The 17,384-nt window shown below is 37.2% G+C and overlaps 1 long non-coding RNA gene across 1 annotated transcript; it reads right to left on the reverse strand.

Annotated features, from left to right (window-relative positions):
• Positions 1-873: 873 nt before the first annotated feature.
• LOC144283209 (uncharacterized) lies at positions 874-16,833 on the reverse strand. The gene is made up of 4 exons (XR_013351637.1): positions 16,722-16,833; positions 15,783-15,901; positions 2,507-3,344; positions 874-1,399 (listed from the first exon to the last, which is right to left on the reverse strand). It is a non-coding gene; the product is annotated as an uncharacterized LOC144283209 (long non-coding RNA).
• Between the last annotated feature and the right edge of the window lie 551 nt (positions 16,834-17,384).

The raw sequence follows: 17,384 nt of genomic DNA on the forward strand, positions 1-17,384 counted from the left end.
ATTATTCAAAAGACAGAGCAGATGAAGCCATGAATCTTCACAAGACACAAGCAATAAAGTCCAGAAATTTTTATAAGAGAGTTAAGAGGAACCAAACAGGTTCCTCCAATCTGGGAAACTCCAAATCTCACTGTGCCTGAAGGCCTTAGAAGGCCCAGTTGTTGCCAACTCATCCTTCTGCAGAACCAGTGGGCGTCCTATCTGCCAACATTTTATTCTTCAGTAGCAACATTTCTAAACAACCTAGGAGTTTTCTGGGATCAGATAAAAGAAGTTACAAGTATCCATAAATAAGAACTTCTTAACATGATTATGGGTCTTGCTTTGGAGGGAGGAAGAGATGGAGTGGAGTAATTCTCAGCCCGAGTCATTAAAATAATTCAGCTACAGGTCACTTAACTTAGGGGCTCCCTACCCCACAACTTCTCCAAAATTAGACTGGACAGCCAGAGAATGTGGCTGAGTAATAACATGACAGGTGTGGCAGGTTTTCTTTAGGTGCTTTGATAAAAATATGTTTGTGCAAAAGACACTATTCATTATAAGCAACCTGGGGTGTGGTGTTTCAATGTTTCCACGTTTAGCAAGTATAAGCTGAAACTATTAAGTGCTTTGAAATCAAGCCAGAAAGCAGACAAACTGAAGAAAAAAAAAAAACTGGGCTACACCTCTCTTTATATACATCCTTTTTTCTGATCTTAAGTTACAGCAAAATATCTTGACCCCTCCCACCATTGACAAGTTATCATATTAACATGTAAACCCTAAGCAAAAATAAATATTAAATTTGATAACCTCTGCTTCAAATAGAAAAGTGTGGTATTAAGGTAGAAGAAACAAACTGTTAACACTAGTGAAATTAAATCTGTCCAGAAACCTTTATTTTAGAAAGGTTGGTATTCAAATTTTGATTCCTCATGTTGAAACAGATGGGCATAGCAGGAATAATTCTTACTGTATATCACTTTAAAATATACCATTTATATGAAGGATGTATGTTTTTAAAGCACCAGCAAAATGCCTTTACCCTTCTTTCCCACATGTCCTTGAACGTTTCAACCACTTCTGTGGTCTCAACTATCACCCCAAGGTGAATTACTTCTATTTCCACATTTCCTCTCCCTCTTGCTTTAGTTTAACAACGTATCTGCCTCCTGGTTCTACCAGCTGTGTCTCTCACATTAACCTCAAGCTCAAGCTGGTTGAAATGATTCATCCCCTTATTCAATAATGCAGAAAAACTTCTGGGCTTCTTCTTGCTCTGGATGAAATCTCCATGTCTGTTGTCAGAGGTTCAAAATTGCAAAGTCTCCCTTTCTCTTTCTTTTTCCTTCTTTTCTCCAAAAGGGTTTCCTTGACCTCTTCACTGCTGACACTTTGAGCTTGAAAATTCTTTGTCCTGAGAAAATGAGATTAGAACTGTTCTGTGCATTTTACAATTTTTGGCAATATCCCCAGCCTCTCTCTACCAGTTGCAGAAACAGTGCCCACTCCCCAAGTCGGAACAACCAAAAATGTCTCCAGACATTGTCAAATAATCTCTGGGAGGAAGAGAGCAAAATCACTCCCCCTTACCATAAGCCAGTTAGTTGCCCTACAGCCAATTAGTTCTATCCATTCTTTTATTGGTTCCTCACATCCGTCTTCTTTATCTCATTCCTGTGCAAAACCCTCACATAGAAAATCAGAGTGTGTGCTTTTTAGAGTAATTTTTTGAAATGTACTTGACAGTGTACCAAACCCTGTCAAAGTCAACAACCAAAAATCAATATAGGGGAAAAGAAAATTTTATAAAAGAAATCTGAGAAATATTTCTGGTCATTCCAAAAAGGTTGGGGCCTGAGGGGCTTCAATGTTGATTTCATCTCTAACATTTTAAAGTCATGATTTAGAATAGAAAAGACTGCATAAGAAGCTACCAAATAACTATTTAGACAACTTTGAGATGTGATGTTCTGGACAGGGACTTTGGGTTATAGCAAAGAAAGCAAGTATGCATAATGGAAAGAACGTGGGTTTTAGGTATTAGGTAGACCTAGTATGAATCCTATCTTTGCTAATTGAATATTGGAACAGAAGAGTATCTAGCTCTGTAGGCTTGTTCTGGACTAGAATTATTATTTCAATATTACATTTTTACCAGATAGAGTTGAGACCATTACAAATGTGAAAAACTTAGCACATAGCAGGTGCTCATGAAATATAAGCTAATAATAACATGAATACTGATGCTGCTGTAGTAGCCTTAAGATGAAATTGTAGGTAATACTGAGAAGGATCCCATTAAGATAAAAATGATAGAGTATTCAGCATTTCCAGGGGAAAAAAGAGGAGCTGCAATAGACCTGGAGTCAAATAATAGACACTCCTGGGTGCCTACACCACTATAAAGTAATGGTAATAATACAATGACTTTAAAATTGATGATCAAAAGTTTATTTGTATCCTATAGATATTAACTGATACTGTATTAACCTTCTATTATGAAAAAAATTAAAATACTTACATTAGATCTTTGAGAATCAGCCTAAATTACTTGTCTATATGCAACAAAGACCAGGAAGGAAGAGCTTGAGAAATCACCAAGTGTAGTGTGGTGTCACAGAAACCAAGGGGAAAAAAAAAGAAAAACACCTCTAATGGAGGAAATAGCTAGTAGGATCAAGTGGTGCTTACTGATGAGATGAGTGAAGAATAAAAATTAAAAAGGCAAAAAAAATTTAATTAAATTAAAAAGTCAGATGTGCTAGTGGACATCAGACTTCAGTGTGCTAAGGAAAAAATGGGAAGCAATAAAAAAATGACAGGTATAGATAACACTAGTTGCCAGAAACAGTGCCCACTCCCCAAGTTGGAACAACCAAAAATGCCTCCAGACATTGTCAAATAATCCCTGGGAGGAAAGGAGCAAAATCACTCCCCCTTACCATAAGCCAATTCGTTTGGCTGTGAAAGATACAGGGGAGTTGAAAGGTACTGTGGAATTGAGGAAGGTTTTCCTAAAAGTTGAGAAAAACTAGATCACATTTAAATACTGAAGGGAGGAAGTAGGTTGAGGTTACCAAAGGGGGAGATATGCAGTAGAATATAGTTCCTAAAGAGGTCAAAGGGTATGTGACAAGGAAGGTGGAAGGATTAGGCTTAGATGGTGGGATGAAGCAAATAGACTCGTCTTTCATAGGAAGGAGGAAAGGGTGGCTCCTTGGGCACGGAGGCAGTCACAGGAAGTTGAAGGAGTTCCCATCTTATGACTTGCATTTCATTCATGAAGAAGTTGTTATTTCATCCATCCCTCTGACCCTTGTGCAGATTAGACAGTATTTTTTCTTTTATCTATTTTTCATCTGAAAGAGCAGAGGAACAAAAGTGACCAATGGCTCAATAATTTTGGTTCTTATGCTTTGGCGTATATTTTTTTGATAACCCATGGTTCTTTTTTAAATCTATGAAGCCATCATAACACACACACACACACACACACACAAATATGTACACATAACAATTTCTAAGCTGTGCTCTAACTCATTAGTGTTTTCTTGAATTGTTAACATTTCTATTTAAGTTACAAATCAGTGTAGGATCCAGTCAAATAACACATGATTTTAGAGTTGAAGTTGAGATAAATGTCTCTAAATGCAAAGATTTCGAGCTTTTCATCATGAAACAGTGTATTAAGAGAATCACTTGCTAAGAATGTGGCCGTTACGGTACAGTTTTCTGGGCAGAACAAAGGTAGTTGATACTGTACCTTGGCAAAGCTGCCTTACCTGCCTTTGTCACTGCCCAGGTGTTTCCCAGGCCTGTGGCAGACTCAGGAGGTGGAGGAGCCTGCCAGACCAGTTGCAAAGTGCAGAACACGCCTCAGGGCCTCCATTCACAATCCCATCCACCTTCAGTGACTGTGCCCAGCCTTAGCACCGCAAACCTGACCTTTCGACACAGGTAAGTTCAGCAACAATCACTTGGCTACAGCCATCGATTCTGCCCTAGTGCCAGAAATTCTGCAGTCTCTTGGGCGGCGGCCACTTGGCAGCAGTTTTCAGGAGATCTGCTCTGGCACAGAATGCATGTGTGTGTGTATGTGTGTTTGTGCCTGTGTGTGTGTGTGTGTGTGTGTTCTCCACTGCTAATGTGCGATGCTTGCTGAAAGAATTAGAAGAGATAGAGTTTGAATAGGAACCGTGACTCCCTTCTCTCTTTCTACCACTGTCACAGCACCCTACCTATGCCCTGCCTTCAACAGGAGTTTGTAAAGACAGGGAAAAGGGAGGAGCGGAAAGAAAAGACAAAAAGAAGACACAGACTGTAAAAACACAGAGACAGGGGAGGGCCTCAGAGGAGAGGCTGAGTTAAAACATCCTCCTGGAATGTGCCTTTGGGTGGAATGTCATTTCATCTCCCCTGCCTCTACTCTTTTCCAGTTCAAACTTTGGACTCACTGAGGTGGACACAAAGAAATCTTTTTGTGTTATGATTTTCAAACCTTCCATATTTATGATATTTGCATTCCTATAATAAATTTCCCCATATCAATGGAATAGCAAGGGCTCTTTGTGGCCCTTTTTACTCAGGTCTACACAACACAACGATAATTCCTTGGTTAATATTACCAGTGGGACAGATAACTAGATAACCAGGGCCAAAAATATTCCCTTGTTCAATGACCACTTAACACTGAGTTGAGAAAGAAACAGGCAAATAGGGATCCCTGGGTGGCGCAGCGGTTTGGCGCCTGCCTTTGGCCCGGGGCGCGATCCTGGAGACCCGGGATCGAATCCCATGTCGGGTTCCCGGTGCATGGAGCCTGCTTCTCCCTCTGCCTGTGTCTCTGCCTCTCTCTCTCTCTCTGTGACTATCATAAATAAATAAAAATTAAAAAAAAAAAAAGAAACAGGCAAATAACACTAACAGTCAAGGCATCTCCTTTGTAAAGATTCTCCTTCCTCATGTAATTTCTAAATGTGGTTTATCGAAAGATGAGTGGATAAAAAAGATGTGGTTTATGTATACAATGGAATATTACTCAGCTATTAGAAATGACAAATACCCACCATTTGCTTCAATGTGGATGGAACTGGAGGGTATTATGCTGAGTGAAGTAAGCCAGTCGGAGAAGGACAAACATTATATGTTCTCATTCATTTGGGGAATATAAATAATAGTGAAAGGGAATATAAGGGAAGGGAGAAGAAATGTGTGGGAAATATCAGAAAGGGAGACAGAACGTAAAGACTGCTAACTCTGGGAAACGAACTAGGGGTGGTAGAAGGGGAGGAGGGCGGGGGGTGGGAGTGAATGGGTGACGGGCACTGGGGGTTATTCTGTATGTTGGTAAATTGAACACCAATAAAAAATAAATTAAAAAAAATAAAAATAAATGTGGTTTTATAGTAAAGAGAAACTCTACTTAACTGACATGATTTTCTTTATGAAAGCAAGCTCCTCTGTTTTTGGGGGGTTGTTTTACGCACAATTCCAGGTATTATACCTGGAAATGATTTCTTTTTTTTTAAAGATTTTATTTATTTATTCATGAGGGACACACAGAGAGAGGCAGAGAGGCAGAGACACAAGAAGAGGGAGAAGCAGGCTCCATGCAGGGAGCCCGACGTGGGACTCTATCCCGGGTCTCCAGGATCACACCCTGGGCTGAAGGCGGCACTAAACCGCTGAGCCACCCAGGCTGCCCTGGAACTGATTTCAAGGGGAAAGTGAACGAAGGCAACTACCGCAGCCCAACAGGGAAGGACCCCTTGCTCCAGCCTGAACTGTTAAAGAATTTAAAGTAGCATTTCATGATACTCTTAGTGCAATATCTGACAGAGAGTAAATGGTCACACAATCCTTGTGCATACAGAAATATGCAGAGAAAAAAAGGAAAAGCCAATGGCTATTTATAAGTAATGAATGATTTTGAAAGTGCTAATGAAACGGTGGAAATGGGATCCAAATTCCAAGGAATCAGAGTTGAGTTCAGAGTTGGCACAGAATGCATGTGTGTGTGTGTGTGTGCGTGTGTGTGTGTGTGTGTTCTCCACTGCTAATGTGCGATGCACATTAAACGGCAAATGTGGTGTGAGAAAAAAGCCAAGTGTAGACTACTTTTGCGTGTCTACAAACACATGAAAATAATACGATAAAACACATCATCAGGACATGGAGTCTATCATATGAGTAAATGATTACCTTTTAGAATACAACATTTATTCTTAAATCAATTAACCCTTTTACGTCAACAAACACTTCCCTCTGAATGCAAACAAATATATTTGTGTAATCTATTACTTACATGCAGACACTTTTGGTAGATAGTTGAAAGTCTGAAACTCCAGAACAGGTCATCATTATATGAAGTCTCAAAAAGCACACATATACTGCAGCCACCTGTTTTGTTTACTGCCACGGTCAACTCAAAGATAGCTTGTTGATACCACTTCTCTTCCAAAGTTATAATGGTGGAATATGAATGTTTCATTCACAAGTGGCCACTACTTCAGTTCAATATTTTACAACTTGTTTAAATAGGCTTCTATCTTCAATTCTTTGAACAGGATCCTGCTCAGCCAAGTTTCTTTGGGATAACTTCTGGCTCTGATCCAAGTCTTTTGTGTTGATAACCTGCCTTACTACTCAGCACTCAAAAAAATTCACAGATGAGGCTGGGAAAACTATTCAAGAAGCTGCCTGTGATTCAGGTAATGTGTGGTCCCTCATCTCTCCATTTACCATGTTGCTGAATTCTTTTCCATTCCCTGCTTCTATCATCTATTTTAGCTGCATTTTTTTGTAAACAATTTCCCTCTGGGGATGCCTGGGTGGTTCAGTGGTTGAGCATCTGCCTTTGGCTGAGGATGTGACCCAGAGTCCCAAGATCAAGTCCCACATTGGACTCCCTGCATGGAGCCTGCTTCTCCTCTGCCTATGTCTCTGCCTCTCTCTCTCTCTCTCTCTCTCTCTCTCACACACACACACACACACAATTAAATAAATAAAATCTTTAAAAAAATAATTTCCCTATGTAACTGATTACCAAATTTCACTTGTCTACAGTGAATTCCAAGGCCATCTAGGTATCTGTTCATATTTGCCTGGTATCCCACAGGAATGTTCCCCTCATGCTTATATATTTCTTTTTCTACCACTTTGTCATTAACTTTCAAATTGACCTCCTTTTATTTTCTTCTTCTTATAATTTTGTAATTTCCTCTATCTAAATTTCTCTCTGTGGGGTGGGGAGTAAAGTTTTGTATGCAGTAGGATTTACTTTTTAATTATAATTTTTATTATAAAAATAATTAAAACGTATTACAAAAGATGAAAAATAGAACAATAACCCCCAAATATATAATTATGTGTATTTCCTTCAGGCTTGTTTTCTTGTGCATAATTTTTTCTACTTAGTTTTACTTAGCTTCAAATATTTTTTAAACAAACACACATATAATAAACATATAAATTTTTATAATAATAGTATATAGTTTTCTAGAAATTTTTCACTTAACATTATGACATAAGCATTTTTCATGCTGATAAATAGACTCTATAAGTATGATTTTAAAAGCCATGTAACATAAAAAAATAAATAAATAAATAAAAGCCATGTAACATGCTGTAATATAAACTACCTTATTGTTGGACATTTAATTTATTTCTAATTGCTTACTAGTATAAATAATGCTGCTGTGCATATATTAGTAGATACAACTTTTCCTCCCATATTTTGAGCTGTGTTCTTTTCTTTTAAGATTTTATTTACTTATTTGACAGACAGAGAGCGAGCACAAGCAAGGGGAGTAGCAGAAGGAGGAGGAGAGGCAGGCTCTCCACTGAGCAGGGAGCCCAATGCAAGCCTCTATCCCAGGACTCTGGGATCATGACCTGAGCCAAAAGCAGATGTTTCGTGGACTAAGCCACACAGGTGCCCCTGGGCTACGTACATTCTTAAGTTAATATTCCAGCAGTAGAATTAGCTCATTAGAAACATATATTTTCAAATTTCCTTCCAAAAGTGGTACCATTTTGCTGCCATTACGTGAAGATAGCAGTTTTGTTATATCCTCATAAGCATAGAATAGATTAGTTTCTTTTTGTTTAGAATGAATTGATTTGTAATGCTAGTGTAAAATATTAATATTGTACTTCATAGTTGTCTGAGGTGAATTTATCATTCTGACACATTTCAAACTTATTCCATGTTAATTTCTTCACATCACAAACATGTTTGGAATGTTTACCCTAATTGAGTAAAGTACTATTGTCAACGAAAAAAAGATGAACCCAATTAAGTTTTGCTACTTTATTAAAAATTTTTTACAATGTAAAGATATTGACTTGCTTATGCTCTATCCATACAGCAGGAATCTTGTTATTCATGTGTTCTCTTCTACCTGATATTATCCGGCACAAAACTCTACTAGGTCACCATTTCACATTTAAATAACATGACTAATTAAAGCTTTATCCATTAGAAATGACCGATGTAGTATGTTTAGTATAAAGACAGTATGAAATCCAATATCTCTAGGTCTGTCATGATGTTTTATAATATGAAGCACCTTAAGAGAAGGACTAGATCTCTTAATTTTTCTTTGAGTATTTAAAGGTGATTAAGTCACATGAATGTGATCTTTAAGATTGGGGCTATTCATTAGCCCCTCCTTGGTTGCTCACATGCTAGCAAAATGGTCAGGATCAGGAGAAACCAGCTCTCAATGGCCTTCATGTTGTATTTGTAACCTCACAGCAGTGTCTGAATCAGTATACAAAAACCCATTTCCTGTACCTCCCTGCATATCTTACCCCTCCTGGAAAGAGAGGCTTAGCAGCTTCATAGAAGAATGTTGGGGAGGTTTCCTTAAAAAAAGTAACTGAGATGCTATGCAAATTTATCATGTACACTGACTAATCTGTCAAATTTCCTTGAATTATGTCACAGATGTTTCAGGAGAAAAGTCAACATTCTATTTTGCCCGTAATGTTGACAAATTTTTAAGACTACATTAATGATGTTTACTGGCTCAGCAAAGGGTAAGGTTTGACTAAATTATGAAAGATACAAATAATTGATCAAATTATGATGATAAGTAAAAGCCTATTTCAGCACAAGAAAAAGAGGATCCAAAAAAAAAAAAAGTACAATCCCTGTTTTGTGTAAGAGACACTACAAAATCATTTCTTTTCAGCTTTCCATAGATATTTTTCTTTCTGTGGCTAACATTACACTTCTTACTGCTATTTCACGACCAACAAATTTAGTCAAAAATTTAGTCTTTTTTTACTAACTGGTCTTTCGTGACAAGATTTTGAACTCTAGCAAAATAGCAAATCTATAAATTATAAACTAGGATAGACTTCTAAGTAATAATTAGCTCCAGAACAGCTATGAAATCTTATCCTGAAATGAGTGAACATGAACCTTATGTATGTCTTCCCAATGAAGGATAAGAAGCCATACTTTGTAACCAGAGGATCAGCTACACTGTTTTTGTGGCAATTTCTCCAGAGGACATCTTCAATTTTGTCTATTTTCTGGTCAAATTCCTACTCTTAGTAATACAGATTCTCTGAAGATATGTGAAGATAAAGAAAAGACAATCACAAAACTAAAGTGTTCTGTGTCCGCTCATCATCTGTGACGTTTTCCCTCTGAGTTTCACAGAAATACAAAGCCCCTAAGAATCAAAAAAAAAAAAAAAAAAAAAAAGTCCATTAATTCCCTTGCATCTAGACATGATCCTACTTAAATCATTCTAGAAAGATTTATCCTATTCTCCAGCGGATTGAATTTCACACTGAATTTAGAAGAATTTGACCCTCACATAAGTAACAAGAAGGATTTATAAAGGCGCTTTGGTGGTTATGAAATCTCTGACATTTCTTAAAGTTGACTCATTCTAGGAAAACAATTTGAATGAGTTCATTGACATCACCACTTTGAAGCACCTACACAATTTCAGTATTTGAATGACAACTACAATTTAAGATTCCGGTAGTTTCCAAAAAGAAATAAACATTTTTTTGAACTCACTAATCTCCTGATTTGTTTATACATGTAAGAGTCTTCAATTTAGCAAGTACACTGTTTGTAATCTCAACTAAGCATTGCTTTACTTCTCATGAAAGACTGAGGCTGTTTTCTTTTTAGTCCTTAGGAAGGAGATTTCTTGACAACGTAAAATACCTACCAAATGGTTCACTTGGTCACCTAGTCTGATATCAGAGGCTCTTCTAGATCCTCTCCTCTTTCACTAACCTCAATGTTACGTTAATAATATATATATCTCGGGATCCCTGGGTGGCGCAGCGGTTTGGCGCCTGCCTTTGGCCCAGGGCGCGATCCTGGAGACCCGGGATCGAATCCCACGTCGGGCTCCCGGTGCATGGAGCCTGCTTCTCCCTCTGCCTGTGTCTCTGCCTCTCTCTCTCTCTGTGTGACTATCATAAATAAATAAAGATTTAAAAAAAATAATAATAATAATAATATATATATCTCTTCCCTCATGTTTTCTCCAGAAAAAGTTGTTGCAGCAATGCCTAACCAAACAGAATTCTTATTCTCAATGCAGCTGATATCTACATTCGCATCCTGTCATTATCTCTGCAATACTTATTAGTAATGTGTTTTATTCTCCAGTAAGTCATTGGTCTTAGACAAGGCCTAGAAGAGCAAATACAGGAAACAATGTCATTGGCTTCTGTTGGCCAATTAATTTCTATAGCAAAGCCATCATCCATGATTGTACTCAACACATTTTTACAAGTGGACTACTGCATGAAATGAGAAAAGGTGAAATCACTGAGAGTCAAAACTGTCAGATCATTCGATAACATTCCTTGGTGGTCAGGAAAGGGAATTCTCCAGAAGAGTTGTTTCTCTTGGTAAAAGGATTTAGTTATTATATGCATATTCATCATATTCTCAAATCTTAGTAATAGAGCCAAGGATATCCCCATTTAAAAAGCTATAAACTGAAGTGCAAAGAGATAGTACCTCATATCCCAAAGAAAACCATCAGAAGGAACACATGGACCATGATTTCTTATTTTGCAACTCACTAGATTATTTTCCTTCCCATATGGCTGACTTGGTTGCTATCCAAATGATGCAGGATCTTTTACCTAAAAAACAGCATTTTCCAATTAACCAAATACATAATAGAGAGAAGAGATTCTTTTGAGGACTCAAGGACTGATCTCTCCTGGAGGCAAGCTACTGAATTTGATGGACCAGAGGCTAAATGGGTAATGACAAATTCCAGGTTTTCATGTTTTGGTTCCTTGAGTGCCTGAAAGCATATGGAATGAGATTCTTTTCTGAGACACTGCAGTGATGACAGAGAACAGAAGTGTTCAAACTCACAGGATTTTAAGGAATTAAATGTATAGGGAGCTTTGGGGAAGACAATGGTAGAAAAAAAGAAGGAATGTAAGATCTGTCAAAAAATATCCTCAACTTCTACTACACAATTTGCTTTCTAAGAAAAACAGTCTTGACTCAAAAAAAAGCTGGTTCATAAAAAAGAGTAACTGGTATGTAGCAGCAATAAAGAAAAATATTTCAACAAAGTAAACTAAAGTGGAGGAGTAAATTAGAGAAATACAAAAAACAAAGTGTTAAGGGAAGTTTATGGTTCCCAAGTAAACAGATCTGCATGGATACGAGCTCTTGGTTTTCTGTGAGTGGATTTTGGACAAATCACTTAATTTTCATTAGTCTCCTTCTGCCCAATGTGAAAAATAGATTATTTGAGGACATAATGTGAGATAAGTTTTGACAATCACTTAACAGTGCGTCCCATATAGTGGCCAATAAATATGAATTTGTTTTAGGATATGAGTTTAATCTATAATCCCATTTAATGAAACATAGTTTATGTTCTTATTTAATGAAACATAGCTTGCAAAGCTGAAATATAAAATAAGAAAGATAAGACAATATTAAAATAATTATGACATCCATTAAGTAGATAATAAATTGATTCCAGGTTCTAGCTCCTGCACTGTAAGACTTGAAACATAGGTAATTTATTTATTTTAAATGAATAAACATCTTTGGATCCAATTCAGGACATCTTACAGCATATTCTTTTCTTCTTTACTATAGCTATAGAAATGTACCTCCCTCGGGATACCTGGGTGACTCAGCAGTTGAGCATCTGCCTTCTGCTCAGGGAATGATCCTGGAGTCCCAGAATCAAGTCCCACATCAGGTTCCCCATGAGGAGCCTGCTTCTCCCTCTACCCATGTCTCTGCCTCTCTCTCTCTCTCTCTCTCTCTCTCTCTCTCTCTCTCTCTTTGTCTCTTATGAATAAATAAATTAAATCTTAAAAAAAAAAGGAATGCACCTCCTCAATGGTATTCTGTGAAAAGTATTTGAACTAATTCATTCATTTAAGAACTGAGAGATAACATAAATAAGACTAGTTAGAATTAACCAGATCTTAGTTCAGAACTACATTTAGAGAATTAAATGCAGGTCAGCCACTACTAGATTACTCAAAAATTTTTTTAGAATAAGACAGAAACCCTTATTATTACATAAAATCTACTGTGTTAAAGATTTTTCTTAAAAAATGTTTAACATTCCATGGTATGAAATACCCATATTAGTGCACTAAATGCAGTTGATGGGTCACTGTTCTGCAACCTATGGTGCGACATTATTTGAGGAAGGATGAGTTGTCTGGCATTACGATAAAAATCTAAGATTTCAAATCATTATTATAGACAGAACATGAAGTAGCAGAAGTCCTTAAAAATGAAATGTCAACACACCAAATTGTTTAGTTACTCTTAAAAGGAAGTCTCAGCAATTCACTTTGCTTAGTAACTCAGTGTTAGTTGATTATGTGAACCCTCTTGTTCCCAAGGACCTAAGTATTAATTACTCTTAAAATTGTTAAACTAATAAACTGTAGTTATTCCTCAAAAAGAGATACCTAATGTATTAACATTAGTCGTTTATGCATATCAGATATTTTAAAAGGTATTTTACAATAAGAAATTGCTATAAAAAATACTAAGTAATCTTACTGCTCTTTTACAGTCTTCTATGGCCACTCAAGAATTGTCCAAAGGATATCAGAGCACAGCTCCATTCTGCTTTAAATTCTTCCACCCAGTTTTCACTAGTAGTAGTTCCTATCTATTGATACACTAGTTCTAGGGGAACAAACATCAACTGACCAAAAGCTGACTCACCAAAAATCAACAAGTTGAATGAAAATTTGCTAAATTTTCTATATCTTTATAATAATTGTTAATATATGATAGAGCAAATCTTCTGCTTCCAAAAATATGGAGTAGGCAGATTTTTTTCTAACCTTCCTACTAATGCAAATAACAATCATAGAACATTATATATAAAGATAATATAAGAAAACAGTTAAAGAAAGAAGAAAGCAGACTGGCTAGGGACTTTGGAATTATATGGTGGTGAGAGATCACTAAGCTTTCTTTTCACTCCATATATTCCAGATTTGGAACTGAAGACACTAACAACCCAGAAACACCAACAATTTCAGAGAAAAGAAAAGCCCAATAAAGCCTACTCAATTTAACCAAAGAACCAGCAAGAGGCAGCCTAGAAAACAACATAAAGCTTTTAGATGACAATCTCTCTACTTTTGCCAAACATCACAGAAGAAAGAAAAACTATGGCTACATCCCCAAACCAAGCCAGCAAGACCTAGCAGAGATTCTCGACTTCTACCCCAATCTGAGAGTAAGGAGGCACCCCACCTCTTCCCCATTGAAATGGTGTCAGGGGAAGAGTAGTGGAATCAGGAATTTCTCCACAACCCAGTTGCAATGGGGCCACTGGCATCCCCAAATGTATCAGTGGAAACCATGCAGCAAGCAACAATGAATCACCCTACCTCTTCCAGACAGCAAATTAATGGAGGTCTAGTGTAGAGCTAGAAGTTTCAATCTCTTTCAGTAATATCTAAGAGAGTACCCATCCCAGCTCAAGTGTCAATGAAGATCAGTGGGGAACCTGGATTTCTATCCTTGCATATCAGGAAAGAAGTGGCACCTCCTTTCCCTTCCCCTGCTGGAGCAATATCAAAATGAGCCAGTTAATATAGAAGGTTTAAATAAGATTCAGTCTCATATACCATAATACCCCAAATGTATAAATTTCAGCCTAAGATCACATATCATATCAATAATCAGGAATATCTCAAATGGAATAAAAAAAGATAACAGATGCTGACACTGAGATTACAGGGGCATTAGAATTATCTGAAAAAGATTTTTAAAGCAGCCATGATATAAATGCTTCAATGCACAAGTATGAATACACTTGAACAAACAGAAAGTCTAAGTAAGGAAGTAGTTGATTTAATAAGAACCAAATAGAAATTCAAGAATTGAATAGATGGGGTGCTTGGGTGGCTCAGTCAGTTAAGTGTCCAACTCTTGATTTTGATGTAGGTAATGATCTCAGGGTTGTGAGACTGAGCCACACTTCAGACTCCATGCTGGCTGCAGAGCCCGCTTCAGATTTGCTCTCTCCCTCCCCTTCTGCTCCTCTCCTCACTCTCTCTCTTCTTAAAAAAAAAAAAAAAAAATTTAATTAAAGAATTGAAAAATACAAGAACCAAAATAAACAACTGAATAAATAAACCCAAGGGCAGGATGGAGGAGATAGAGAAAATAATCATTGAGTTGGAAGACAGAACAACAGAAATTACTCAAACTGGAAAAAATAGAATGGAAAAAACTAACAGAGTCTCAAGGAACTGTGGTACTATAACCCAAGATGTAACATCCATGTCAAGAGAGTCATAGAAGAAAAGGAGAATGAGGGTCGGGTTAAAAAAAGTACTCAAAGAAATAATGGCTGAGACCTCCTCAAATTTGGCAAAGAAATAAATCTACAAATTCAAGAAGCTAAGTGAATCTTAATGGGATAAATCTCAACAAATCCCAATTTACCTCAAGATACATTGTAGTCAAATTTATGGAAACTAAAAACAAAGAATAAATTTTAGAAGTGTTGAGAGAGAAATACCTTACCAATATGACAACGGATGAGGGGGGACTCATAACAGTACATTTCTCCTCAGAAACCATAGAAACAAAAAGGAAGTCACCAAAATTTTTTCAACTGCTGAATTAAAAGAACTATCTTCCCAGAATCCTACATGCAGTGAAATATCTACAACTGAACACAGTTTCTTAAAAAAATGAAACATGTAACTATAATATGACCTAGCAACTATACTCCTTAAAATTTATCCCAGAGAAATGAAACTTATGTCCACACAAACACCTGTACACAAATTTCACAACTTTATTTGTAATAACCTAAAATTAGAAACAACCCAGATATTTTTCAACAAGTGAATAGTCAAACAAGCTGTAGTATATCCATACATCCATATCATGGAATACTACATAGCACTAAAAAAGGAACAAACTATTGATGCATACAACAACCTGCATGTATCTCCTGATAAATATGCTGAAAGAAACAGGCCAATCTCAAAAGGTTACAGACTATATGATTCCATTTATATTTCATTGATGATTTGAAAAAAAAATCTAGAACTAGACAACAGATTAATGGTTGCCAGGAGTTCAGGATGTGGGGGGTGGGGTGAGAGTGGATGTGGCTATAAAAGAGCAACATGAGAGATCTTTGTGGTGATAGAAACGTTCCGTATCTTGATTGTATCAATATCAATATCAATATCTTGGTTGTGATAATGTACTATAGTTTTTAAGAAGTCACCATTGGGGGAATCCCTGTGTGGCGCAGCGGTTTGGCACCTACCTTTGGCCCAGGGGCAATCCTGAAGACCTGGGATTGAGTCCCGCATCGGGCTCCCGGCATGGAGCCTGCTTTTCCCTCTACCTGTGTCTCTGCCTCTCTCTCTCTCTCTCTCTCTCTCTCTGTCTATCATGAATAAATAAATTAATTAATAAATCTTAAAAAAAAAAAAAAAGAAGTCACAATTGGGAGAAACTAGGTAAAAGTTGCACAAGCTCTCCCTGAATATTTATTTTAAATGCATGTGAATCATCTCCAAATAGTTGGATTTTTAAAAATAAATCTAATAGGGCAAAACTCTTTCATTATTCTTCAAATGACCTTTCTTGACTTTTCCTTACACATTTTGCAGCAGCAACTCCATGACATTTTATGCAGGGGCTTGGCAGACAGCAGTTGTGGATAAGTACAAGTCAGAGCAGGAAAAACAAGAGTTGGGGGCCAAGTGACAACTGCAGCTGATAGACTGGTTTATAGAGATATAGGGCCACTTATTTGGGGGGATCCCCAAAATAACTGGAAACACTGTGATCATGGATGGACTACTAGCTCATCTGATCATTGAAAATATGACTTCATTTTAAAAACATGGGCTAGCAAAAATTGAAACATCTATGTTTTAACTATCCCCATGACTTTGACCAGCAGATTGGTCTACCTAGTTAAATAAAAATAAAGTCCTTCAAGGAGAATATTTTCCAAAAAAAAAAAAAAACGGATACTTTTATAAATTCTCCATGGTGCAGATTAACAATTTCATTATTATCTGCACAAGCAGTCCCCGGTTCTTCTCTACGCGCAGTATAAAGTCAGGCACTGTACAAAGGGAGTAAAGAAAGGGAGTTGCTGCCTTTGAGAATTTATATCCAAACCCAGAAAATATGCATATGAAGAGATATAGGAAAGAAATAGTCAAGCCGAAACACGGAATTGTGCTCTTACTAGCTCAAATCACTACCAACACCACCAGTGGCTCATGAAACTACATTCCCTCCCTCTCCATGTTCATCTTGGGCCTAGTTCCTTCTTTTCCTCCATGAGCCACCTGAGCCTCACACCCATTTGCATAGCATACCTGAAGCAATGGTAAGGAGTAGTTATTTGTCCACATGACAATGGCTTACTAAGGGCTAACTGTGACATCATAGTCTATGGTAATATTAGGTTCATAAAGAGAAATAAAACATGGTCTTAGCTCTCAAGCCTTGGTGTGGAGCAGACATGTCAACAAATAACACAGATCAGAGTAATTAGTCCAGTATATAACTTGACAGGGTCTAGTAGAGGTATAAAAAAGAGCACAATTCTAGCACATAAGAAGCAACCAGGGCACCTAGGTGGTTCAGTCAGTTAAATGTCTGCCTTTGGCTGAGGTCATGATCCCAAGGTCCTGGGATGGAGCCCCACATTGGTTGGGCTCCCTGCTCAACTGGGAGTCTGCTTCTCTCTCTCCCTCTGCCTGTTGCTCCCTCTGCTTGTGCTCTCTCTATATATATCAAATAAATAAATAAAATATTTTTTAAAAAAAGCAACCAATTTATGGGCACTCTCAACTAGACATAGGCCAATCTATTCCCTTGAAGTAACAAGACAAAATGGGACCAT

This window comes from Canis aureus, chromosome 14 (genome assembly GCF_053574225.1).
Source record: "Canis aureus isolate CA01 chromosome 14, VMU_Caureus_v.1.0, whole genome shotgun sequence".
In the NCBI taxonomy this organism is placed as follows: domain Eukaryota; kingdom Metazoa; phylum Chordata; class Mammalia; order Carnivora; family Canidae; genus Canis; species Canis aureus.